The sequence below is a fragment of the Myodes glareolus genome, chromosome 24 (genome assembly GCF_982192425.1).
Source record: "Myodes glareolus chromosome 24, mMyoGla1.1, whole genome shotgun sequence".
Classification (NCBI taxonomy): domain Eukaryota; kingdom Metazoa; phylum Chordata; class Mammalia; order Rodentia; family Cricetidae; genus Myodes; species Myodes glareolus.
Window position 1 is genome coordinate 42,131,748 of NC_142049.1, and position 25,348 is coordinate 42,157,095.

Consider the following 25,348-nt stretch of genomic DNA (forward strand, 5'->3'; position numbering starts at 1 on the left):
TCCTTCAAAAGATTGGGACCCGTCTTCTCCCTTCCTCTCATTTTGAAGTTTTGGCTGCTGAAAAGAACATATAATAACATGAAATAACATATAATAGGTTAGTTCCAAGAATCTTAGCCCAGCTCTGTCAGTTCTGGGGAGGCAGTATTACTTTCTTCGACTAATATTGCTGCCCAAGCCAGATACTAGGCTTGCGGTCCGGATGCCCAGGGTCACCTGGGAGGAGGGGTACCAATCCCCAAAATTTCCAGAGAAAGAGAAGCGTAACCCAGCCTGCAGGTAAAGGACACTAAGGAGGAAAATAAGCATCAAAAGGTGTGTCCTCGCCTGTCCCCTGCTCCCCTGGCAGGCACGGATGTCCTTTCTCCTGCAGCTGCCAGGTGTGTTTGAAAACATCCAAGCTCCATCCTTCACGTAGCAGGAAATAAATATCTCCAGCGATGTGGGCTGGTGTGTGCGCGCGCGCGCGTGTGCGTGCGCGCGCTCCCTGAGTGCCTGCATCTATCATACAACCACAATCCAGATTCCAGCTGTCTCGGGGTGCCAGTGGTTACCATGGACAATTTGGGTGAGTTTGATGCAGAAAGTGAGATGGAGCTAAGCACGTGTTGGGGGAGATACACGCTGGTGTCCTGGCTAAGAACCAGAATGGTCCTGGAAGTCACAGCCCCCTCTCGGGATCGCAGCCCGCCCTCCTGCCCAAGGCTGTCCCGCCTACCCTCGCCCTCTTCGCAGGAGTTAAGGACCTCCCCGCTGGGCTGGCTGCTCTGCGGTTCCCCCTGCACCGGGCCCTGCAACAGTGGCCGGTGCCCCACTACCACCACCACCACGCGGAGCCCCAGCCCCCCAGCGTCTGTTCGCTGGTGCACAGGGGAGTTACTGGATCGCGCTGAGGGAGCACGGCACTCAAGAAGTGTGGACTCGGGGCTTCTGCTCCCGCCTTGGGTTCCCCCAGGGCTGAGGGAAGTGACCTCCGTGGCCTGCCAGGGATGCCCCAAGGGGCTGCAGAACTGTGGACGACCTGGCGCCGGGGCCAGACCAGGGATTTTGCCGGCAGGTGCTTCGGCTCCCTTTTTCTTCTTCCGTTCCTCTTTCCCCTCCCTCCTCACCCTGAAGTAAGATGAGCATGATGCTGTGGCGCTGGGAACAGAATAATTCCACCATGAAGCTGGTAAGGGCACACCACAGACTCTCAAGCTCCACTCTGGACTCTTCCCTGACAGCCTGAATTGTTACTGAAGTGGAAAATCCCCCAATCCGCAGTTGGTATTTCTCTGTTTTGAAGGTGCGCGCGGGTGTGTGTGTGTGTGTGTGTGTGTGTGTTGTGCATGTGTGTTTTTGAAGGGGGCACAGTTGAGATAATTAACTCCCCATCCCTTCCACTTACGAATTCCTGAGGTACTGTGTGGTTGCACCTCCAGGTCATCTCCTTGGTGCAGAGCCGGATTCTCTGGGCCAGCATGGTCTGCCTCCTGGACCACTGCCCAGCATTGTGTTGTAGTCCTTTAGAATGCACGTGGGTACTGCTCCCTTGTGTACTGGCTCGTTTGGGGTTGGGGGTGAGAATAGGTGGCCCCTCTACTTATTCCCCCTCACAGTGTTGTGGTAGTTGCCTTTAAGGCTTGCAAGAAGCCTCCCGGGTACTTTTGCGCTCGGTTTTCAAAATTAGCCGCTGCTCACTCCCGGGAGAAGAGAGGCCAGCAGTGCTTTCCTCGCTACTCAGGGCAGGTTAAATTGTTTTCCCATCCCGAGCAGGAAACGTGATCCAAAGGCTCTTCTCCTGGCTTTGGCTTTGTGAGGTTTTTTTTTTCCTGCCCCCCCCCCCTTGCAGATGGTTTCTAGCTGGCAGGGATTGTGATTCCCCCACTAAAGTCAGAGTACTATGATCTAGTCAGTATCCTCAGCATGCATTGGATAAAGGTTCCCACTTTGCAGATCTAGGGCTGAGCTTGATATATAATATCAATGAAGCCCAATGAAGAATAGGGTGGATAAGCTGGAATTCATACTTTTTGTGGTGATATCATTAAAGAGGCTACTTAAAAAAACAACACCAGCAAAATAATGGACATCGAGCCTGAGTCTTCACATAATGAAGTATTTGTTGGAAAAGTGCACCTTAGTGTTCACACTGCGTGTGTTATGATTGGCCTGTGTAACCTTAAGCGACTATTTAACAGCTTGGTTTAAGGTGCTGTAACATTAGCAGACATTACGTGCCTTTGCTGCTCCCAGGTTGTGATTACACCTTCTTAATCCTTTCCTGGAACCTTCTCCCAGCTTGCTATGGGAGAGCTAGCATTGCCCTTGCTTCCTCCCGAAGCTGTGCCTCAGATGCCACTCTGTTATGCAGCATAGGAGAGTCAGGGCCCAGTCTGAATGCAAAGATTGCTAGACCTAAGACTTTTATGGGGAAAAAAAATGGATTCTGTGTCATGCAGGGAAATCATAAAACACCCCAGTAGATGGCATCTGGGGCCTGGTGACAGGTGCCTGAGCTTAGAACTGTGACATCTTCGCTGTCTCTTTAGCCTAAAGAGAGTGCTTTCTTTCACATGGGTCAGGGGTCAGTCTTTATTGGATCTGTCTGGGTCTTTAGACTTGTCTCATTTTCAAATGAACTGCGAGGACCACCTAAGATGGCTGTACCCCTTTTCCCAATCAGGCAGAGCAGGGGTGGGGGAGCTCTGACAACTTGCTAGCATGTACAAGGCAACAGTCACTATCCTGGGTACCCCACAATCCAGTCAGGAAAATGGGGTCTTGACATTCAGAGAGCCTCATGTGTGCCCCCAAGTGGGCCTCAGCTCCTCTTCAGAGTCTGAGGAGCAGCACATACATTACAAATCAAGGTTCTGCTGTGCACTTGCTCTACGAGGGACAGGACCTTAGTGGACACACCGGCTGCATCACTGAGAGTCTTTGCTCACAATTGACTCCTGGTTTTAATCCTAACCTTGCCGTTTACTAAATCTGAACCCATTTCCTTTTCTGTAAAACAGGACTTTGTAGGTCTCTGTCCTTGTACAAAGACGCTACAGGGTAGTCTAAGAACAGGTGCCGGACTAGAGTCTGAAGCACTGGTGTAGTTGAAGTGGGAACGGCCCATCTTCCTGTCGATGTCATTTTCTTTAACAATCTGTGTCCCACTTTGCCTGTGCTGCTGGGCCACTGGCTAGGAGAAAACAAACCTTGCTTATCTTTGAATCATTACTGGCCCTCAGCAGGAGGGAGTTCCCTGAGAACATCTTAGAAGTCAATTGTGTGTGAATAACCGCCCACAATGGGCTCTGGGGCCAGAGGTGGGCCGCCTGGACTTTTATCATTGATGCAGTTCAATAAACACCAAGTCGGTTAACCCACAGCTTGAGAAGTCACTGTTCTGGTTGAATAGTGGGGCAGAAAGTTTTACTTCATGTTTTATTTTAAAGCTAATTGGATCAAAAAAAAAAAAGGTGGTGGGGGGAGGAGAATCATTAGAGGCAAAGTTTGAACCTCTCTGTGTTATCTCTGCAAGGGAATGTCAGAAACGCAGCTGCCCACCTTGGAGAGAAGGCGGTGGCTGATAGATCTTCAATGAAAGAAAGTGAGTGGAGGTGACCACTCAGGCCTGACGCTCCTGCTAGGAGTGGAAAAGCTGAGACACAGCCCGGAACATGATGTGGGTGGCTGTGACATCCTTGTCACCCCCTTAGCTCCCTTCCTTTAAATTCTTTGGTGTTAGGCAGGCCTTGGAGAGACGAGGAGGTGATGCTGGAGCAGCTGGTATCACAGGAGAAGCGGCAGCATCCACCCGACAGAGTGGTGGCCAACAAGGTACCCAGAAAAGCCCTGATCTCCCACTTGGAGTCTGTTCTAGTGCAGAGTCCAGGCTCTGGTTGTGTGACTTCTAGACTTCAGCTTCCTGGTTTGTAACTGGGGACCAGAGCATCTCCCAGGACTGCTGTGAAAATTAGGGCGAAGATGCAGCAGGTTTTAAGATCTGGGCCCAGTTACTAGTTGGTGAAGGGCTGTCCTCTGACTAAGAAGTGGTCCAGAAATGTGTGTGCATGGCTCGACACACAGAGGAGGGAGCAGTGCCCCTCAGGGCCAGCAGGGCCAAACTTGGAGAGCTGTCACTCAAGACTCTTTCTGTTCAACTTTTCCCTGTATCTCACATGTTATACAGTGACCATACATTGGTGGTCAAGAAGAGATAGAAAGGGTTTCTAAAATAACCTTAGTAGCCTGTGGGTAGGGAGACTTCAGTTTGCCGATGACATGGGTTTTGTTTCATCTTCCCACAACTCTGCCAAGCAGAAACTATTTGATAACAGCCCATACTTGACCAGGTAAGGAAAAGGAGGCTCTGAGCTCAGTGACTTGCCTCTGGTTTTCTGGTGACAATGACAGCAGGAGTCACTCTGCTAACTTCAGTGACTTGTGTGCCTCCTAGAGACCCGCAGGGCTGAGGCACAGATAGGGTTGCAAGAGTGTATGACCTGACTGTGCCCTCTGCAGTGTTTCTCTTTGTGGGCCTCTTGGTGAGCTACTCTGACCTATTGTCCTCCCTTACACTGGGGGATGTGGGAACAAGGTGCGAAAGAAAGTCGGGGTTGGTGAGTAATCCGGAAAAAAAAAAAACAAAACACAGGGCCCATTCTCAAAATGATGAAAAAAGTAGCTCTGAATGGGGAATAATGAAAAATAATGATGCTGAATATGCCACTAACCTTTGACCTTTCCCCAGAGGCACTGGTCAGTCTGCACCCCCCCACACACACACACACAACCTGACCTCAGTGAGGCTAATAGAGACATTAGAAGGGGTCAGGGGTGTGGGACCCTGTTTGCCCTCCTATAGTTGTTCTGCTCAGATTCAAAGGCCAGGAAGCAACAGTATTGCAGAGCCTGCTCTGGTCCTCCGGGTGCTATCTCCACAACACTCCTGTGCATGCCCACTTCGGCAGCACACAGACTAAAGTTGGAATGATGCAGAGAAGATTAGCATGGCCCCTACGCAGGAAGGACACTCAAACCTGTGAAGCGTTACATATTTTTAATATCAACCCCAAAAGATGAGTGTGCCTCTTGGGGGTGGGGGTGGGTCAATGGATAAGGTGATGCTGAGCAAGCATGAAGACCGAGATCACAACCTAAGTGTGGTGGCCTGTGCCTGTAACAACACCGCTGGGGGGGTGGAAATAGGCCAATTCCAGAGGCTTGCTGAGCAGCTAGCTAGTTGTCTTGCTGGAGTGGAAACTACAGGCTCCATGAGAGACCGTATCTAAAGGAAGAAGGTGGAGACTGGTAGAGGAAAGCCTTCACCTTGACCTCTGGCCTCCACACACTCAAGTATGGGCAGGCACATCCACCCCCACACATGCACCATGCACTAGCAACGCGAGTGCCTCTTCGGTGTTTTCCTTTTCCGGCTTGAAATATAATTTCCAGATAAAGAAAAGAAAGGAATATTGAAGGTGTTCGATGTTATGATTTTGACATGTGTACGCACACCGCGGCATGATTACTACCGCGACACTAACACACAGACACACACACACACACACACACACACACACACATCCCTGCTGCAGTGAGCTCTTCCTCACCGCTACCTGAGTAGGCTGCTTCTCATTCCATCAGCCACACCGTGCGCAGTAAAGCTCACTGGCTCTCATTTGAAGTGGCGCCCATCTTTCGCTGGGAAATATTAGTTATTTCTGCTCTTGGGCAGTGTGAGGTTTTTCTCTGCTTTCCACTAATTGTAACTGGCGTAGACTTTTCCATCTGCTGGCTACTGAACTCTGTCTGTTTTCTGTTAGTCCTTTAATGCTTACGGGCAAGACATTCCACCCTTTCTCCAAGAAGCCAGGTTGGAGTAGACAGGAACGCTTCCATATGAATCTCTACTGTGCGCAATAAGCCTTGGTATTTATTTCAGCCTAGAAACCGACGCATATGCAGAAGGTTTAGCTTTGGTTAATTACTGGGGTGGTAAGGACTGGAATATAGAAGAAGAAAACAAAATCCCTGAAATTAGCAAGTCACTTCTTTGGATGACATTTGGGGTGGTTACACATTTTCCTTCATTTTTGTGTAAATAGAGATTTATAATTAGTTCCTCTGGTGTCCCAGCTGTGCCTGCATTATTGACATAATTGTTTTGGTATGGAGTTAGTACAAAATATATATATATTTTTTTTGGTTTCTATTTCTGACCTCTACTATATAATGCCACCTACCCAGAAGACATGTGGCTAACTAAGCTTTTCTTTAGGGCCTCTAATCTATCTCGGACATGGAGGCTGCTGTCATTCCCAGCTGGTCACCAGCCCAGGGCTCTTCCCAAGGGTTGCTCTTGGGATTTACATGTCATTGCAGATGTGCTGACTGTGATGTGAAAAGAGTTACAGGCTGAGAAGCGGTGAGACAGTCAGAGCACCCAGCCAGCTACCCAGGATGCTGTGGGGTGATATGGGTCTGCTACCCAGGATGCTGTGGGGTGGGGGTCAGGATGAGGTGATGCGGATCAGCTACCCAGGATGCTGTGGGATGGGGGTCAGGATGAGGTGATGCAGATCAGCTACCCAGGATGCTGTGGGGTGATATGGGTCTGCTACCCAGGATGCTGTGGGGTGGGGGTCAGGATGAGGTGATGCGGATCAGCTACCCAGGATGCTGTGGGATGGGGGCCAGGATAAGGTGATGCGGATCAGCTACCCAGGATGCTGTGGGGTGATATGGGTCTGCTACCCAGGATGCTGTGGAATGGGGGCCGGGATAAGGTGATGCGGGTCAGCCACCCAGGATGCTGTGGAATGGGGGTCAGGATGAGGTGATGCGGATCTGCTACCCAGGATGCTGTGGGGTGGGAGCCAGGATAAGGTGATGCGGGTCAGCTACCCAGGATGCTGTGGGGCGGAGGTCATGATGAGGTGATACTGGTCTGCTTAAGCAGAGTAACTAGACAGGTGTGCTGGAGATACTTGGAAAGCCTTCAATGTAGGAGAGACTTGTCCTTGTTCCTGAAACTGTTAACTCCATCCTGTCATAACACTGGGGGGTGAGACACAGATGGTGTTGTTACCCAGGTGAAGTTTCAGGGTTCCGAACAAACAGACAACAGTGCTATGCCCAGTCAAAAATCGTCAGTGCAGCTGAGCTTGTTAGGGATGACGCCTTGCTTGTCCGTGGCAATTCAAGGCCTTCTGTGGATTGTTTTAACTGTCTCTATTCGCCTGTGCTGCTTCCAGACAGGAGCTGTTCATTCCAGTTGGCATAGCCAGCAGAGGTCTTCTGTACTGCTTTTCTTTTTTTTTTTCTTTTGGCTATTTTTTTTATTTGTTTGTTTATAAACATTTCCACATCCTCCTCTCCTCCCCATACCCTCCCATTCCCCCCTACTCCCTCTCCTCCTCCCTCTCCAGTCCCAAGAGCAGTCAGGGTTTCCTGCCCTGTGGGAAGTTCAAGTTCCTCCCCCCTCCCTCCAGGCCTAGGAAGGTGAGCATCCAAACAGGCTAGGATCCCAAACAGCCAGTACATGCAGACGAAACAAGACCCAGTGCCATTGTCAATGGCTTCTCAGTCAGCCTCCATGTCAGCCACGTTGAGAGAATCCGGTTTGATCACATGCTCGTTCAGTCCCAGTCCAGCTGGCCTTGGTGAGCTCTCATTCGATCAGTCCCCTTGTATCAGAGAGTGAACGTTTAAGATCTGTCTGTATACTTGTCTGTGTGATGTGTGTGCAAGTGTGTGCAGATCAGAGGACAACTTTAGGATGTCAGTTCTCTCCTACGTGTTGAGGCAGGGGCTGTCTTGTTTCCGCTGGTCACCTTAGTCCGGGTAATTCTCCTGTTTCCGTTTCCTATCTCACCACAGGAGCACTGGGATAACAGATGGGTGCTGCCACATCTGACATTTTTTTCTCCCCTATCCCCCAAAGCTGAGGACTGAACCTGAGACCTTGTGCCTGCTCAGCAAGCATTCTACCCCTGAACTAAAGCCCCACCCCCTGAATATATTTATTTTTTGTCTTATATGCATTGGTGTTTTGCCTGCATGTGTGTCTACGTGAGGGTGTGAGAACCCCTGGAACGGAAGTTAGAGTTTTGGGCCGCCATTTGGGTATTGGGAATTGAACCAGGATCCTCTGGAAAAACAGCCAAGACTCTTGAACACCGAGCCTTCTCTCCAGCCCCACATCTGGCTGATTTTGTTGTTATCGTTGTTTTCTTTTGTTTTGCTTTGCTTTGTTTTTTTTTAAACATAGGTTCTGGGGTTTGAGCTCAGGTAGTCAGGTGTGTAGGAAAATCATCCACTTTCACACGCTGAGTCATCTCACCAGCCCAAGTCACTCCTTTTCCAAAGCCCACATCAAGTCTCCCCTGGCCACTCTACCTCCTCATGTAGGAACGAACCCGTCAAGGGGATATGGAGATGCTGATAGCAATGGGGTTAAAGCAGCTTGCTCCACCTTGGGTTTCCAAATTGCCACAGCCTCAAAGTGGTGAGGCAAACCATGGAATGAAACCTTTAGACCAGTGTGCCAAGGTAAACCTTTCTTATTTGCAACTTGGTCTACCCTCGAGTGTTTTGTTACAGTTAGTGAAAGCAAATATGCAGTCAAATCCCAAGTCCTGCTACCTTCAGCTGTGTGACCTTGGGCAAGTCATGTAACCTCAGCATCTCCTTTGTTGTAAGCATCATGGGGGTTCTATGAGAGTTAAATGAGCTACTGCAAACAGTCTCAATCCAGGGCCTGAGTTATAAAGTTATGGAGTCGAAGTGAGGAATTGTCCCCTCTGAGCCTTGGAAAGGCACTGATCATCTGCAAGCCATGTTATTATTTGGGTTGGAAGTTTAGCTGAGCAGTGGACTCAGGAGATGCACTTATTTGACCTGTCAAACAGTGTCCCCGTATGATTTTGTGGAGGGTAAGAATCGCTGTGTTTGCCGGCTGGACTCAAACTCCAGTTGACTGACTTGGAGCTAAGCAGCCACAGCCAGAATGGAGAGTAGAGTCCAGGACTGAGAATCCTGGAATGTCATCACTGTTAGGAAGAGGCCCTGCAACAAGGAGCCCCAGCCACGCACTTCAGAGAGGGGCCAGCCCAGGGCCTCTTGTTTATGACCACCCTCCACGCACCTGCCATTACTCACCCCCCCCCCCCCCGAGAGGTGCAAAAAGAAGAGCCGGCGCTTAGAATCGTGCCTGGAAAAGCCATGTTTCTTTGGAAATGGGCCACAGATGACGTAACCCTGTGGTATCCCATTACCTGGTTCCTTGGCTAATCTCTGTATAAAACTTGTTTAGGTGAAATTTGAGTCTGGAGAAGCCAGTTAAAGTACATTACTTTCTTGCTGTTGAATGCCTCTTGGCCTTGGGATAGCATTTAATCTAAAGAGTAAAGTGATATTTCCTGAGATAGCAATGAGTTCATGTTTGGAAATTAAACCAACTGAGTTTATTGCATCATTTTTTTTAAAAGTGCAAACTGTGGTAGTAGACGTTCTCTCTACCAAGTAGTGCCTAACCTGGCCGCTGCACTGGGACAGTGGGGAGCTATAGACACGGCAGTTTTCAACTCTTAGAAGCTGACCTACTGCCTCTCGGACTGTGTATTGTTCCAGCTTGAGCCATATTTTGGTCTAAGGGGGCTATCATTTGAATGCATAGTTTTCGGGCATAGGGAAACTCGACGGACAGGCCCATTGTAGGTCATGCTTCCGGAGTTTGTGCTACTTGCTCCCTGCCCTTTTATCCTTTGCAAGAGGCTTCCCTCTCGGTAATGGATGGATCTACAATGGGTCTGTCCGTCGAGTTTCCCTGAGCCCGAAAACTATGCCACTTTAGGCATGGGAAGGAGAGCGCTGCTTTTGGGCCTGGGTGGACAGCACACTGGCCAAAGAGGGGAAAGAATGAATGTGGGAAATTGGAGTATGAACCCTAACACCGTCCCTTATTTCCAGAAGTTGTGTATATTATAGCCATGTGAGAATCTGCATCTGATTGACTTAAATTCCTAAAAGGCCCTTGACAAAGACTGTCTGTGGTGCCATTCCGTGACATTTAAACTGCAAAGTCCTGAGACTAGAGAGATAGTTCAGTGGTTAAGAGCACTGGCTACTCTTCCAGATGACACAGGCTTGAGTCCCAGCACCCACATGGTGGCACACAACCACCTGTAACTTCAGTCCCAAGGGATCTGACACACCAGGCATGCATACAGCACAGACACACAGATAAGCAATACACCTAAAACATGTAAAATAAAAATGAAACTGCCAAGTCCTACTGACTGGGTCTACATGGCGATGGTTGTGGATAAAGAGTGTCATCTCACATGCCCTGCTTTTAACTGTGTCATCTGCACCCTGAGCACATGTGTAGACATAGAAGAGCTAATACTTCTCTTACTTGGATAATATGGTCATGGGCCGAGATCCAGAGCCAGTCACCAAGCCGGTTTCATCCGAATCAATGACAGCCACAGAGATGCCATCTTTTCATTCCCTAGAAGCCCCCAGCACCTGCTACATGCCCAAAACTTAGTCACCATTTATGTTTTTCAGCAGTGTGCAGAGTGATCGCATGCAATCCAGGGTTTCTTATTGTAAGCATAATAAAAATGAATAACTCCATGGGGTAGCATGGTGGAGTCTCTTGTGGCTCTGAACTTACTCCTGGTCCTGGCTGCTGCTGGCTCCCAGCCCAGCAGAGGTTCACTCCACAGTCAACATCGATTAAGTGTTTCCAGGGTTCTGCAATGACATGGTATGTCCTAGATGTTTGGGGCAGCCCCAGGAATCTTCTGGCATGGCTCCTGGGTGAACCCCGGCACACTGGGTCTGGGGAAAATGGAGAATGTAGACATCTACCTTGCACCTGCCATTATTTGGCTGCCGCCTCGTATGTCCCCTGCATGCTCCTTACCACACCTACCCTCCTTGGAGAATGTGGTCCTGGACTGAGACGGGGGCAAGCCATCAGATGCTTTACATCAGAATCAAGTTATCACAAGACCCTATTACTTCTAGGCTTTACTGTGTGTTCCCAGGAGGGAGCCAGTGGGTTCTGGGTCTCAACTTCATAGACATGGAGTTAATTCACCTGTTGTATATGATGGCAGGATGGATCTGATGAAGACTTTTAATTCTGATACTTGGGGCCACATTTGGAAGATGGGTTGAGCCTCCTTGAATTTCTGTGGCATCATACTGTCCATTGGAGTGGTGGATTTCTAGTTGTTCTGGATCTTACGTGATTTACACGCACCAGATTCTGTGTCCGGTCCAGGAGATAGGAAGCTGATGAAGATGCCTGCTGCATTTGTGCCGTGAAGGGTTTCTCTAGTAAGTGTGAGCTGGATGCTGGCGTTGAAGGAAAGGTATCCTGTGGTGAGCGTGACTCTCTGTAGACTCCCAGGCAGGGTTGCCAGCTGGTTGTCAGCGGTAAGCAGAGACAAGGAAAGTTTGAAGAGTCCTGAGGCTTTTAGCCTGGGAAATGTGTCCTGCAGTCCTGGGAGATCCGTAAGGCAAGGGGGAGTTGCGCAGAAAGTAGCCAGCTAGACATGATGGATTGGTTTTGGCAGTACCACGTTGGAAGTTATTCATAGCATTTTTCAAGTTCTGTTGAATATTTATCTACACTGTGGTCCAAATGGTACAAGGGGAATGTGAATCAACGTAAGCAGCAACGCCTGTGCCCTCATCCCTCCTCTTGTCCTGGAGACAAAAACCCATGGCCCTCACTAAGCTGCCTTTTTAGCTCCCCAGCTCCAGGAGGTTTGATAAATTACAAAGAATCTGACGGACTCCAAAGGCAAGCTGCCTTCTTATCTACCCTGCTCGAGTCCACAGGGTCAGCCTAATTTGTCTCTCTCATCCCAGGCTCTGAGGTAGAGACTTGGAATGAGGAGGAAGAGGGTCAGAGAGTAAAAGGAGCTTCATGGAGCCTCATGCTTGGCTTTAAACACAGCAACACTACCTATGGTGACCTGGGGTCCCGAGGTATCCATTGGTATCCAGGTAGAACTGGTACCCAGACTCCTGCAAGTAACACAACGTGTGATGCTCAGGCACCTATGTCAAACGGCGTGTGTTCATATGACCTACACACACCTTCCTGTGTTCTCCAATTCATCTCTACTGTATCGTTTACAGAGCTTAATACAATGGAAATTGCATGTAATTAGTTATTACATGCATTGTTCAGGTCCGGACACATTCAACAGAAATATAGTTTTTAAAAAAAGATTTTTGTTTTGCTGTTGGTTGAATTGCAGATTAGGAACCTGTGGACACACAGAGGGTGTGCTACACTGACTTTTGCCAAGCTGGATTAGTGTCAACTCTGCTTGTGGGAAGAGGGACCTGGTGATGGGGAAAAAAAAGTCAGATAAATGAGTAGAGAGTGATTTTCTTGGGAACCGAAGTGGGAACTTGGGACAGAGGGCAAAGGGGAAAAGTTCCATTTCTTTCCAACATGGTTCCTTGCCGCCAAGCTTTCCACAGAGAAACTGGGGCATGCAGACTCTTGGGGAGAGAACGTTCTTCAGCAAACTACCCAGCACAAACTGGGAGCTGCTGTGTGTGTGTGTGTGTGTGTGTGTGTGTGTGTGTGTGTGTGTGTGTGTAAACAGCATGCCAGATGGATGACTGGCTTCTTAGCAGGACGTAGAACCCCCCCCGCCCGGGGCTGCTGATGAAACTGAGGCTGGAGAAGGGAGGGAGTCCCCTCTGCCATGCGCTGACATCAGCAGCAGAGTAACTCGGTCCAGATCATCACGATCTTGGACAAATGACAATTTGTCTGGACTTCAGAGTCTCTGGTGGGAACATTGGAAGATTAGCTGAGTCCTTTCTCACGGGGAGTCAGCAGTGGTGCTCAGTAGATGGTATAGCTAAGAAGGCCCTGGGAATGGCTCGGTGGTAAAGGACTCAAGTTCAGTTCTTAGCACCCAAGGCAGGTGGCCCACAAGCACCTGTAACTTCAGGTCTGTGGACATTCAGTGTCAACCTCTGACCTCTGTGGGGTCTATGTGCCTGTGCACACACATACCCACACACCTATAATTAAAAACAGGTTTTTTTTTAATTTATAAAAGGTTCTAGAAATTCAGCTTGTCTGCAGCCTAAGGGACCTTTAGAAAAAATTCCCAAAACGAGGACTTGAAGGCAGGCTGGAGGCAGGTGGACTTTAGAAAGGGAAGACACAGGTGGGGTGAATGGCAAGCGTAAAGGCACGAATTTTCACAATCTAATGAACTCTTGTAGACCTAGCAGGAGAGCAACCCATGTGCCCCAGGTGTTCCTGGCTCCGAGAAAAAGGGCCGACTCTCCCCTTAGAGAGCCTACATGCCAGCCAGCCCCGACGTTTACTTGCTCCATTCCAAGCAATGTGGTGCCAAGGATAGTTTAGCGTGACTATTTCAAGGGTAATGTGCTCCAGATGTGGTGCTAAATGATGCCCCCATGAGTCCCCCACCTCTGCTCTTTCTACTTCTGCGAGCCAGGGTTTCTCAGCCCGTGCCCTGGTTGACATCTGTTTGACAGACAAGCCCTTGAAGCTGGTCCCACAGGTTGCAGGATGTCCAGTGGTGCCCGTCGCGTCTGCCTTTTGTGATGTATTTGGTAGCAATTCTGTCATCTCAGCTTTTGGGAGGTGGAGGCATAAAGGTCAGGAGTTCGAGGGTAACCTGGGCTACGTGAGATACTGTCTCCAAGAAAAAGAAAAAGGATTTTCAGTCATTGAAATCCCAAGGTCAACTGGATGTCGTGGTGCACACCTTCAGTCCCAGCACTCAGGAGGTAAAGGCAGTTTGATCTCTGAGTTTGAGGCCAGCCTAGTCTACATAGTGAGTTCCAGGACAGCCAAGGCTACACAGAGAAACTCTGTCTCAGAAAACAAAAAAGATAAAAAGCAAGCAAGCAAGGAAGGAAAATCCCAAGATTCATTCCTTGACCTTTTCAAACCTTTGGTATAAGGAGGTTTGACCTGCCCTTCCCCAGCCCCAAGTGGAAGGCATGGATGTGTTTGCCGGCTTCACCGCTACTGAATCTGGTATGAGGTTGTTAACTTAGCAATGCACAAAGCCCTGGGTTCCCTCCCCAGCGTGCATAAAATTGGGTGTGATGGTGCATGCCTGTAATTCTGCACCTAAAAAGGGAAGGCAGGAGAATCTGAAGTTCATCACATAGTGAGTTTGAGGCCAGCTTGGGATACACAAGACTCTCAAAAACAAGCCAACATCAACAACAATGGGGAAGTAGCTGGATGGCCTAAGATGGCTTCCTGTCTGGTCCTCTGTGAATATCAGACAAGCATGGACTAGACTCCAATCAAAGAGAATCATGCAAATTGGTATAAGAGAAGTGAACCCGGGTTTCATCTCAGCAACTATTCGGTCAGGTCTTGATTCAAGACAGAATAATTTCATGCTGAGTATGGACTATCCAATGGTGAGATGAAGAATTGGTTGGACAGGACAGCCTATAACTGGGCTGAGCACCATGGCCCTGTTCTGAACATTGCAGTAGCTCTGGGGCCTCCCACCCTTCCCTGGAGCAGAGCCTCAGCTGTATGAAGCATGGAGAAGTCATGAAGATTCTTTACATTCTCAGACTACTTTCTGGGAATCTCGCAAAGCCCCGACTTCTTCTCTGATTACTCTTCTCATGGCTGAGTTCAACAGCATTTTGCAAACCTGGACTTTGAATCTGGGAAAATGCTTTATGACCGTTTTTATGACCTCAAAGCAACCCACAGAGGCAACTAACTTCCTTCTCTCTGCCAAAGGGGAAAAAAAACCAAGGACCTGGTACATTGCCCAGGATCTCCCCGGCAGCTCCTCTTGTGTGCAGCTCTTATGTGCCCAGTCACAGAAGGGCCAGGGCTGGCCGGGAAGAGGCTGTCAGTAGCCTCGACCCACATTCTTTGGACCTTCATGGTCTTCCCCAGGCAGGAGGATGGCCTGGTGCAGAGAACCATATACGGTCAGGGTTGTATGTTTCAATGCAGAATTCCAGGCCAAACTGATTCTTTCATACTTGAGCCAGCTGACATCCAAAGAGGGAAAGGGATCCACTTAAGGCCGCAGACCAACATCCCTGCCTTTAGCCCAGTGCAGATTTTGCTCCCACGTGGTTTTCTCAGGTGCCTCGGGAGCCAGTTTTCCTTCAGAGAAGCAGAATAGTCTAGTGAGCACTTCCAGGGTCTCCCGGGGTCTAAGTAGTGTAAGAAACAGAACAAAGCTGCCAGAGCCTACTTCCCTCAGTCCCTGACCAGCGTAGCTACTCACCTGTGTGACCATCCAGACCTTAGATTTTCTCATCTCTGTGGGAAATAATCACGGTCCCTCTTCTCGTGGGTTATGCAGAAGATTGTGGAGGGCTCATGGCGGGTACCTGTGGCAACATAATTTACTGTTGTTCTAGCTATTGTATGAGCACCACCTGCTGCTCACTGGCTCTGTGACCCCGAGAAAGTGATCTTGGGTGTCCCTTCTGTAGTGATAATTCTGGTTTACTATGGTAGCTGATCTTGAATACAGAGCATGTCTATTTAAAAGATCCAGGCACATTCCCATCTTTCACCCCAACACATGAGGATGCCGCGGAGGAGTCAGTTACACAGCTTTGACCTGGTTGCTTGGGTCTCTCCTTTTCCAAGAGGAGGACTCGGGGCGTCATCTGCTGACTCCCGCTTCAGCGACTTGATCACTTAAAAAGAATTGCAGCTGTATTTTAAGGCAGTGGGGAGATGATTTGATCGGTAAAATGTTTGCTGTGCAAGTGTGGTGGGGACCAGAGCTGAGTCCTGGCATCCATGAAAAGCCAGGCACTGAGGCATATGTGTGTAATCTCAGCATAGGCGGTTCCCTCTGACTCATGGGCCAGTCTTGCTGAAACAGTGAAGTCCAGATTAAATGGAAGACTCTATCGAACAATAAGGTGGAGAGTGATAGAGGAAGACACAGCTATCAACCACACACACACACACACAGAGACAGAGACAGAGACAGAGAGAGACACACACAGAGAGAATGAATATTACCTGCATTTTCAAATTCTTGTCACAATGATAGGGCACTTGCTACATAGCCAGAACTGTTCTATCCCCTTTGCACAATTATCTCGTTATCTGCACAACAGCCCTCCGTCTTAAGTATTATTAGTGTCCCCCTTTGAGAGATAGGGAAACCAAATCTCAAAAGAAAGCTTACCCAAAGTTACATCCTTAGTGAGAAGGAGAACCATCATTCTGAGTTCAGATCGCTCTGGCTTAAGAAAATCTCTACCCATAAGCCCTTGTTAGACGACATGCCTAGCCCCGGAAGCAGTCAAGTGTCATAGAGCGTGGACATCGCTCACATCAAGAATGCCAAGATACCGCGGCGCTTGGTCCCAGGTTCACCATTATCCCTCACCAGCTGCTAGATGACGGGGGGGGGGGGGGGGGGGGGGGGGGAGGAGTTCTTTCCCTGCCCCGCCCACCCTGCACATTCCATCTGCTACGGCCTGTGAGATTGGCTAATCTGCAGAGCCTCCCTTTTTTGAGGGGCGCATATGCTAACAGGACTGTAGGAAGCTCTGTTTCCTGTTCAGAGGAGCCCCTGGCTCCTCAGGGAAGCTCCAGCCCATTGCTATTGGTGAATTCCTATGGCAAAAGAGTTGGGGTGCTGTCGATTCTTTCTCTCTCGTGAAACAGCTCCCAAGCGAGGACATCAACAGCTGTCACTTTTCTTAAGCTAGGTAAGAGCTTGGGGTGGGCAAGTTGTTGGCTAGCGGGGAGCATTGGGATCATCCAGACGGCAGGCACCCAGTCTTTCTGGAGAGAGCCTGGTAAGCAAGAGGGTAGAAGCAGGTAGAGGTGTGGGGAAAATGTAGTGCTTGGGATTGACTCCTCCAAACCTCAGCATTGTCCCTGGCTCCATGTTCTGGGCTTCCCTTGTTCCCCCTCTATATGGAGATGCTCACCTGTCCACATCCAATAAGACTGTAGCAGGGAGGGGTGGCATATATTGAACCGAAGTGCGAATGGGCTGCCCAGCCCTGGGATGCTTCTCCTGCCATCTCTGCTCAGGACATCACTGGACCTCTAGACGGAAGGACCTGAGGTGCTTGCTCAGCATGCATGGCAAAGGGGAAGAACAGACACTTAATGGGACCGCCGTCTCTGCCTGTTTTTCCAAACGCATATGCCTAGGCTAGGTCACAGGCCTCAAAAGTGTCTGTGCCAGGGGCGCTTTCTAAAGTTTCTTGGCCGTTTCCGTCCCCACAAAACCCCAGAAGTCAGAACTCTTGCTGTCAGAATATGTGAGTCTCAGCAGTTGGTCCATGGCCCCTACTCCTATCCACAACGGGGCTTGGCTAGTGTCTTGGCTCCTCAGGCCTGGCTGCCCCCTAGGTTGCAGCAAGGGAGACCTTTGGACTCACTGTAGAGCCGTGTTCTAGCTGTCTGGATGTCGTTGGCACATCAGGCTTGTGGGGGAGCAGAGTTCTGGGCCTATGGGCCTCTGCTGTTCTTTGAGGCTGCTGGAGGCAAAGGCATTCTCTGGAAGTTTCCCAACAGTTAGGGAGCCCACTGGGCGGGCTTCGCTGCGTCTCTGGTTTGTGTCTCCCTGCGGAACAGCCCTTCTGCCTTATTTGAGACTTCCGGCTGCATTGATTGATGGGTACTCTTGATACTCCCTATCTGGACACGCCTTCTGGGTTCACTGGAGCGTGATGCCTTACCACATTCTTCCTTGGAAGTTACATTTGGTTTGTTCTGAGGAGGTTTTGGATGCTTAACTTTGAAACTGCAGAGTAAGAATTTTGAGAATCGGAGTTGTGAGGCGTGGAGGAAGCCGGTGGAAACCGGGGAGCTCCCCACGACTCCGTCTGAGTGAGTCTTTTTCTAGGGTACCGTTGGAGTGGGGTCCCTGCATTTTTCTGGGTGCAAGCATTAAATCTGAAGATGCCTTTTGTTGTCCGTTTTAGGGTTAGAGCTTTTGGGAGTGTATCTAATCAGTTCCTCCTTTTACGGGGACTGAATTTAGAAAAGCCAATCAGATGGGCTGAAATTCCGACAAAGTTGCGCGCTGTGATGTACTCGCTCGGGAAACTTTGCTTCAGATCTCCCCTGAGCAAAGGCTCTTCCTCTTTTGCTCCCCCCCAAAGGCTCTCTTCTCTTCCTTTCCCTCACTGTCAACGTCCCCCAGCCTCTCGGACCTGCATGTGCCTGCATCATTCCTGCGCTCCCCAGCCTCTCCGACCTGCATCGCTCCTGTGGCCTGGACTCACCGCTTTCTCTCCTGACCCGATCACCTCTCAGGCTGACCTACTGAGAACAGAAATCACACGGTCGTATGGCTCACTGTCCAAGCCTCCCAGTGGCTGCCCACTGCATGTAGAAGGAAACCCATCTCATCCCACTCTCTGCTTGTCTCCTGTCAGCTGGGCACAACCACTTGGGACTACTTTTCTTTTTGTGCGTGATCTTGGTTCCCTCCCCTCCCACCAGTGGGCCTGATGGGTGTGTTCCCTTTTCTAGAACATTCAGTGCAGGGAACAAGTAAATCCTGAGTGGATGTGCATTGTTTGACATGAACACAGCCGTGACAGAAAGACCGACGGGAGCGCCAAAACTCTCCTGTCTTCTGAGTGTGAGTGTTGACAGTGTCTGTGGAAAATGGCCACAGTATCTTCCGCCTGCTCCGGGAGTTTGTGACCTGAAGACTGCTCCCCTGCAGAACCTGAGATTCTATACATTGTAAACTGAATTCAGAGAGGATCTTAAATGGGGCGATCATTAAAGTCAGTGGTTTAAATGAAAAGCCATGAGTGTCCTACTTAGTGTCCTGTAAAGTGGGCACCAGGCTAGCTCTCTCCTCGGCTCCGGACAGAGACCAAACATCTTGCCGTGCCCGGGCTTCTGGCATGTCAGACTCTGACTGGCCATTTCCCTGTAACCAGATTATTCCCAAGAGGTCACAAAGTGGGACAGTAAATTATTTCAAATGAATTGTGAACATTCTCAGAGATATCCTCATGCTATTTTGATAAGTCGAATAGATTAGATATTTTAAATTCCCCAGTAAATCTATTTGCAATGTTTGAGTTAGTGCCTTGTCACCAAGTATAGTCATTCTTACATGAGACTGACCGTTTTTGCCTCACCTGTCTACCATGTGTATCACTTATTTATTTCTTGGTTTCCTTCACTTTGACTACTTAATATGAATAACTTTTTGCATAGAGGAAACTGTTTAACTGCTCATACTAAAGGAGCCTCTGTGGGCATAGTAGCAAATAATCATAAAAATAATTATACAGCTGTTAAAATATGATGTGTGGGGCAGAAGAGATGACCCATACCATTCTTTGAGAGGACTCAAGTTCAATTCCCAGTACCCCTATCAGACAGTTTATCCCTGCCTGTAACTAGCTCCAGGAGAATCTGGTGCCCCCTTTTGGCCATCTAGGGCACTGCACTCATGTGCACATATTCACACACAAGCTTGCCCCCAAATACACAAAATAAAAAATAATGAAATAAATCTTTAGATGCCCACTTGCATATACCCTTATATAAAGCCCAGCCTCTGGTGACTTGTCACATTTTCTGAGACACAGGTGGCAAAGCTAATCTACTGTTTTATAACTACTGGGGAACAAACTCATGGCCTTCCATATGCCCAGCACACAGTGTGCTGCCAGCTATACACTCCGCCCACTTCCCAAGCTATCAGTGATCAGGGAGAAAGAAAGAAAGCTAAGGGGAGGCTCCCATAATGCTCAGGATGTTTTAGTAGGGGATCTTAGATGTCAGTAAAAAGGCTGATTTACAGACGGTGACAGTCACCTCCGTGACAGGATTGCTTTGTTCTTTGTCATAGGACAGATGCGTGCAGTGACTTCTTTTTCTAGCACAAGACTCTGGAGGTGCTGCAACCCTCCTCAGCTCCTGGCAGAGCTGGGCAATGCTTTCCTCTCTCTGTTCCTCAGACCACAGTGCTGGGGAAAGGCCCCATGAGAAGGTGCCCACTTGGGTTCAGCTGGCTTCAAGGATGGAAACAAATCTGTATTCCCCAATGGCCTCATGTAGTGAGCAGCTCCTAGGGGCAGGGCTGGGCACTGAACTGGAGAGCAACTGGAGAATTCATCAGTTGGGGTTAGTCTGGAAACCAGGAAGGCGGTAACTCCAGCAGACAGGGACGTGCTACGGAGAACTGGGCAATCACAAAATCCCTGAGTGATCAGAATTCAGGCCTTCCTGTCGTTAGACTTTCCCTTTCAGCACCTCTCGTGTTTTAACCTTGAAACCCAGAGTCCAAGCACACCTGCCTAACTCTGTTCTTCCAGCAAGAAATCTCAACTGGGCACTGGTGGTGCATGCCTTTAATCCCAGCACTTGGGAGGCAGAGGCAGGAGGATCTCTGTGAGTTTGAGGCCAGTCTGGTCTACAAGAGCAAGTTCCAGGACAGGCTCCAAAGGAAACCATGTCTTGAAAAACAAAAAACAAAAACAAACAAAAGCCAAACCAAAACAAAAAGGAAAGAAAGAAAGGAAGGAAGGAAGGAAGGAAGGAAGGAAGGAAGGAAGGAAGGAAGGAAGATCTCCATCTCATTCTGGCCTTCCAAAAATGCAAGGTGACCTGGGACTTGGTTTTCTGGTTTCTACATAGATAGGAGGGATTGAACGAAAGCCTGGAGGAGGCCAAGGTAGAGGAGTGCCAACAGACAATAAAACTACTAGGAGATGAGGCCGAGAACCAGGGTGAGTGCAGATCCTATGTGCATGCTATTAGCCAAGTCAAGGAAGGAGAGTGGAGGATGGGCTTCAGCTGGGCCTGAAAGGGTTTGGTAGGGAGGTTCAAGGTAGGGGAGTCAGAGATGAACTTGCAGTGCTGACCTGGCTGGTCTGAGGGCTCGAAAAGCCCCAGCTTTCTTAGCTCTCAGTCCCTTTCTAGGCATCATGGCTGTGCTCTTGTTTTACATGCAATAGTTTAGCCTCAGAAAACCCGAGCGACACATGTAAAGTCACCCTAGTATTAGGCATCTGAACCATGATGCTAAACACCAGAAAGGCTGAGCCTGCAGCCTGCATGCCCACCCCCAAGGCTGCCACTGCATGGGTGGAAGGGAGGCAGGAGATAAACTGAAGCCACATAGCAGTGACTTCTGCATGCACGGCTAAGAAGTCTGGGCTCTGCCTTCCAAGATAGAAAGGGTCCCCAGAGGCTGGCCAGCAGGAGAGCCTATGAAGGAATCCTGCAGGCGAGTGTCGCAGGAGGATGTGGGCTTGGGTATCACATGGAGGAGGCCAGAGGCAGAGAGCAAGAGGGGGCAAGACCAGTGGGTCCTTGTGCATTCAGTTTCTGCCCTCCCCTTTCCCCAGTGGCTTTTCACAGAGCACACACTCCTCCCTAACAAAGCCTGAGTCTTAGGGAGCGGTGGGTTTTCAATTTGGCCGATGAGGCAGCACCTTCTGAAAAGCGTGTTTCCCTTCACTGTGCCGTTGTTTGAGTCTTTACTATGGTCAAGGGTCAGCTTTCACACCCCGCTCATTCTCCCTGTTTCTTTTCTGTAGGGCTTTATAATGCCTTGATAGTGACATAAGCAATCTGAGCTTCACTTCCTCCTTCCCTCCCTCCCTTTCACCTGAGTTCCTCCTCCCCCTTCCTTACCTTCTCTCCTCTACCTCCTCCTCTGCTACCCTCCTGCTCCCTTCCCCTCCTCCCTCCTTCATGTGCCCCTCTTCCCAAAGCTGATTGCAAGCTCCCTGTGTACCTCGAGGCTGGCCTTGAACTTCCTGCCTCAGCCTCGGAGTGCAGCGGTTTACCTTTCTAGCTCTGGTCATGGTGGTGCGTGGGAACAGGTCAGACCATGTGTAAACAGACACTGGGAACTCCATGCTTCTGGTGGAAGAGAGCCAGTGCTTAGCCACAGTCTTTGACTTCAGAAATACCTGTTTCAGAACTCTCACCTGCCTCTTTGGGGGCAGGGTCCTGTAGAACTTGGGAGCTTAGTGTCTGAGCACCTGTCTCCCCCCTCTGAGATGACAGTGATCCTTTCATAAGCTCGTGAAGTCAGCAGAGCAAAACGTCGTGGCGCGTATGCGTGTTCCAGGAGTTCTGGAACAAACTGTCACCTTCTCATTCCGCCGGGGACGGACACAACTGAAATCAGCTAGCGTGACCGTCCTCCTACTGAGTTGGCCTCCAGGACCTGCATGTCCTGATGCTCTTGGTCCCGTCCTCTTCTTCTTGGCATTGCCAACCTCGACAAATGCATTTCTTCCCATACTTAGGGATGGTTGCCTGAGCTAAGCAGGGTCAGCATTTCCCTGAAGCGAACATAACGCCACAGCGTCACCAGCTGGAGCCCTTTTAGCAGATACACTGAACCTGCTAGCTTGGCTTTGCCAAAGCCAAAGCATCTCCTCTGTAATAGACCTCAGAGAGCTCCCTTCCCAGCATGCAGGGGGGCTTGCCTCGAGCCCCTTGGCCACCCTGATGCCACCTCCTGTGCAGGGCCAGAGGCTTTTGCAAGACTACAGGCATCTGGCTCATCTGATCCAGATAGCTCTTGGAAGTTTTATCTTCCCACTGTGGCTTTCCATAAATCTGGGTGGAAACTGTCACCCCCAATCTCCTCTGCTGTGGGAAAATGGCTTTGAAAAGATGTGCAGAGGCAGTGGGGCAGGCCTAAGGGTGGCCAACCGGGAAGGATGCTCTTTGGCTCTTGGAAAGGAGCCACCAGCAGGGAGTCCCAAGGCTTTTCACTGGCCAACCGACTCTTTGATTTCACTACGATGGGAGACCAAGTTGGGACTTGGGGGTTCAGAGGTAACATTTGCCAAACACTGTGCTTGGTTTAGTTATCTCTTACCTCCCCTGATATACCCATTTTACAGACAAAAAAAAGAAACAACAAACCCTGAGGTTCCCAGAGAGGAACTTGCCTAAAGCTGCAAGGCAGATGATGGAGGAGCCTTATAAATCCGTTTAACTGACATCAAAGCCTGTGGATTTCCGGGCATGTCTGACTCTGTGTTGTTTAATCTATGGATTCTTGAAGGCAAAAGTCCTCAAAACCCTAGTTCTGTGTGGCTGTGGCTCCCCTAACCGTGCTGTTTTAACCCCTCTCGCACCGTTCTGTCCACTGCACTTGGCAGGGAATGAAAGGCTGCTGTGCTCTGCAGGACCTCACTGTGAGGGTTGAAGGAGGGTTGGCATGAAACCACATTAGCCATTCCTGGAGCCTGGCGCTGTGACAGGTGTGTGCCCATCATCCTCCTTCTCTGGTTGGTTATCAGCATTCTTATGTCGGTGAGAATCCCCAGAAACCCTGTTGGTTTACCTTAGTGACCCCAGGGGACTCCAGGTCACAGGCAGAAGACCGGCAGCGTAAGTTATTTGCAGGATTTGGGGAGGTCAGGGAGAGTGTCCATCAGAGGGTATAGGCCTTTGCTGAGTTAGTTCTATAAACACTCCATGTCCCCACTGCCCACACTGGTGAGAAGCCGCCTCCTCAGTGAGCAGCCAGAAACACCCAGTGACTCTTCCTGTGGCCTTTGACTCGGCACTAGTTGCTCTGTGGGATGAATCTGGCCTCCCCTGTCCAGGACATCTCCTTGACCAACTGAGGAGAGAGTGCTAGCTACCTCAGGGAGATGCTTTCGGAACTCAGAAAGCCTGTCACCTGCCTCTGACAGCTTTTCCCCCAGAGCATCTGCAAACTTAACACATTAAGAGGGCATGGAGTCTCGGGTGAAGTGACCGTGGCTGGAACAACTGACTTTCTGAACGCCTTGCCTTCCTTTCTTGGCCTCCTACCAGACTGTGTTTGAGTGGACTCAAGTGCCTTTCAGTGGCAGGAACACTTGATCTCAAAAGACTAACTTGATGGAGACAGTGGTTTTAGCCACCCTGGTTTCAGCCCAGGGCATCAATGTCAGATAGGGTGGCCTACTGTGCAGCTTCTTGGAGCAGGGGAAAACCCCTGACATCCTACAAGGGTGACATCCTCCACTTTGACCGAGGCAGCTTCAATGTTTCTCCAAGCCACCCCATGTACCCTCCTCACCAAGCTTCCATTCTCACGCCAGCTAGATGGCAGGCAGCTCTTATGGCAGGGTGCAGCCCTCTCCTCACCGGCAGTTCCGTGGAGGGAATCTGACCGGGTGTGGCTGGTCCTGTGGACATTTCACTAGTGGGGAGTGAGTCACAATCTCATTGAAGAAGAGGAAGGACCCCTAGCTGGCCTCCGGGAGCTCAGGCAAGGTTGCCCCCTTCTGTGCACATCTACAGGCTCCATTGAGTTCTCAGGTATCCAGGGGTTGAGACGCAGGAATGACTCCCATTGTCTCTAACACACCATGTGAATCAATTCTTCCCATTGCTAGGTAGCTGCCCAGAGACCTGCCCTGAAAGTCTACTCTCAACCAAATTGTTTCACTCTGAGAATGCAGATCTGAAAGCAACTTGCCCTGAAATGTGAGCTTAGTGAAACTGACCGATAGCTTCGCCGTGCTGTATCTTTGAAAGAAAGAGGGGAGAGAGAGAGAGAGAGCACATTTGTCTCTGTGTGTATGCATTTGTCTCTGTGTGTGTATGTATGTGTCTGTGCGTGTGAATGTGCATCTGTGTCATAATGTGTGTATGCGTCTGTGTCATAATCTGTCTGTTTCTGTGTCTATACATACGTTTTTCTCTGTGTGGGTCTGTATATATGTGTGCATGTGTATGTCTGTCTCTGTCTCCTGGAACCTCTTTGTGATCTCCTTGTGCCATGATTACATCATGGGCAAGTATAAAACAAAGCGGGACTCTCTGAACACCTGGGACCCCGGTCTGTTCTTAAGCTCCCAGCTTCAGAAAATTTCCCCATAGGAGACCACGTGAGCCAAATGAGCATGAGGGCCTAACCCCAGGACCCAAGCGTGTACTTTAATTAATGCCTGATAATTTTCTTCATGGCTTATTAGGATGGAACATTTCAGAGCACAAAAGAAGACTTTGTTTATAGGGAGGTTTTGTTTTGAACCCCTGAAGTAACCCGATAGTTTATTTTCTGTCTGATCACAATCTCCCCAACTGCTGACAGTTTGCCTTTGAAATGAGTCAGCTTTGATCAGGAATATGGCAGCCAGACAGGTCCATTTTACTGTCTGTGACTTAGCCCAACCAGTTTGGCAACAGTAAGCTGTATCTCAGGGTAGGGAGTGGAATAGGATGGGCGCGGAGGCAGCCTGTGATAATGTAGCCTCTCGTGGCTGAAGCCAACAGGCTGGCGCTTCTCCCCTCTGCTCAGTGGCTCAGCCACGAAGTACCTTTCTTTGCTGTGTGGCGATGAGAGCATGGTGCTGTCTCACTTGGCCC

At 49.7% G+C, this 25,348-nt stretch overlaps 1 protein-coding gene, 1 long non-coding RNA gene and 1 other non-coding gene across 8 annotated transcripts in view; 2 read left to right on the forward strand and 1 right to left on the reverse strand.

Annotated features, from left to right (window-relative positions):
- Positions 1 to 25,348, forward strand: part of Nav2 (neuron navigator 2) — a 356,673-nt gene that overhangs the window by 57,942 nt on the left and 273,383 nt on the right. The gene's annotated exons all lie outside the window — the stretch shown is intronic.
- LOC125405973 (U6 spliceosomal RNA) lies at positions 4,930 to 5,040 on the forward strand. The gene has a single exon (XR_007233742.1). It is a non-coding gene; the product is annotated as a U6 spliceosomal RNA (small nuclear RNA).
- LOC146889948 (uncharacterized) lies at positions 14,700 to 15,383 on the reverse strand. Its single transcript, XR_014999475.2, has 2 exons — positions 15,282 to 15,383; positions 14,700 to 15,157 (listed from the first exon to the last, which is right to left on the reverse strand). It is a non-coding gene; the product is annotated as an uncharacterized LOC146889948 (long non-coding RNA).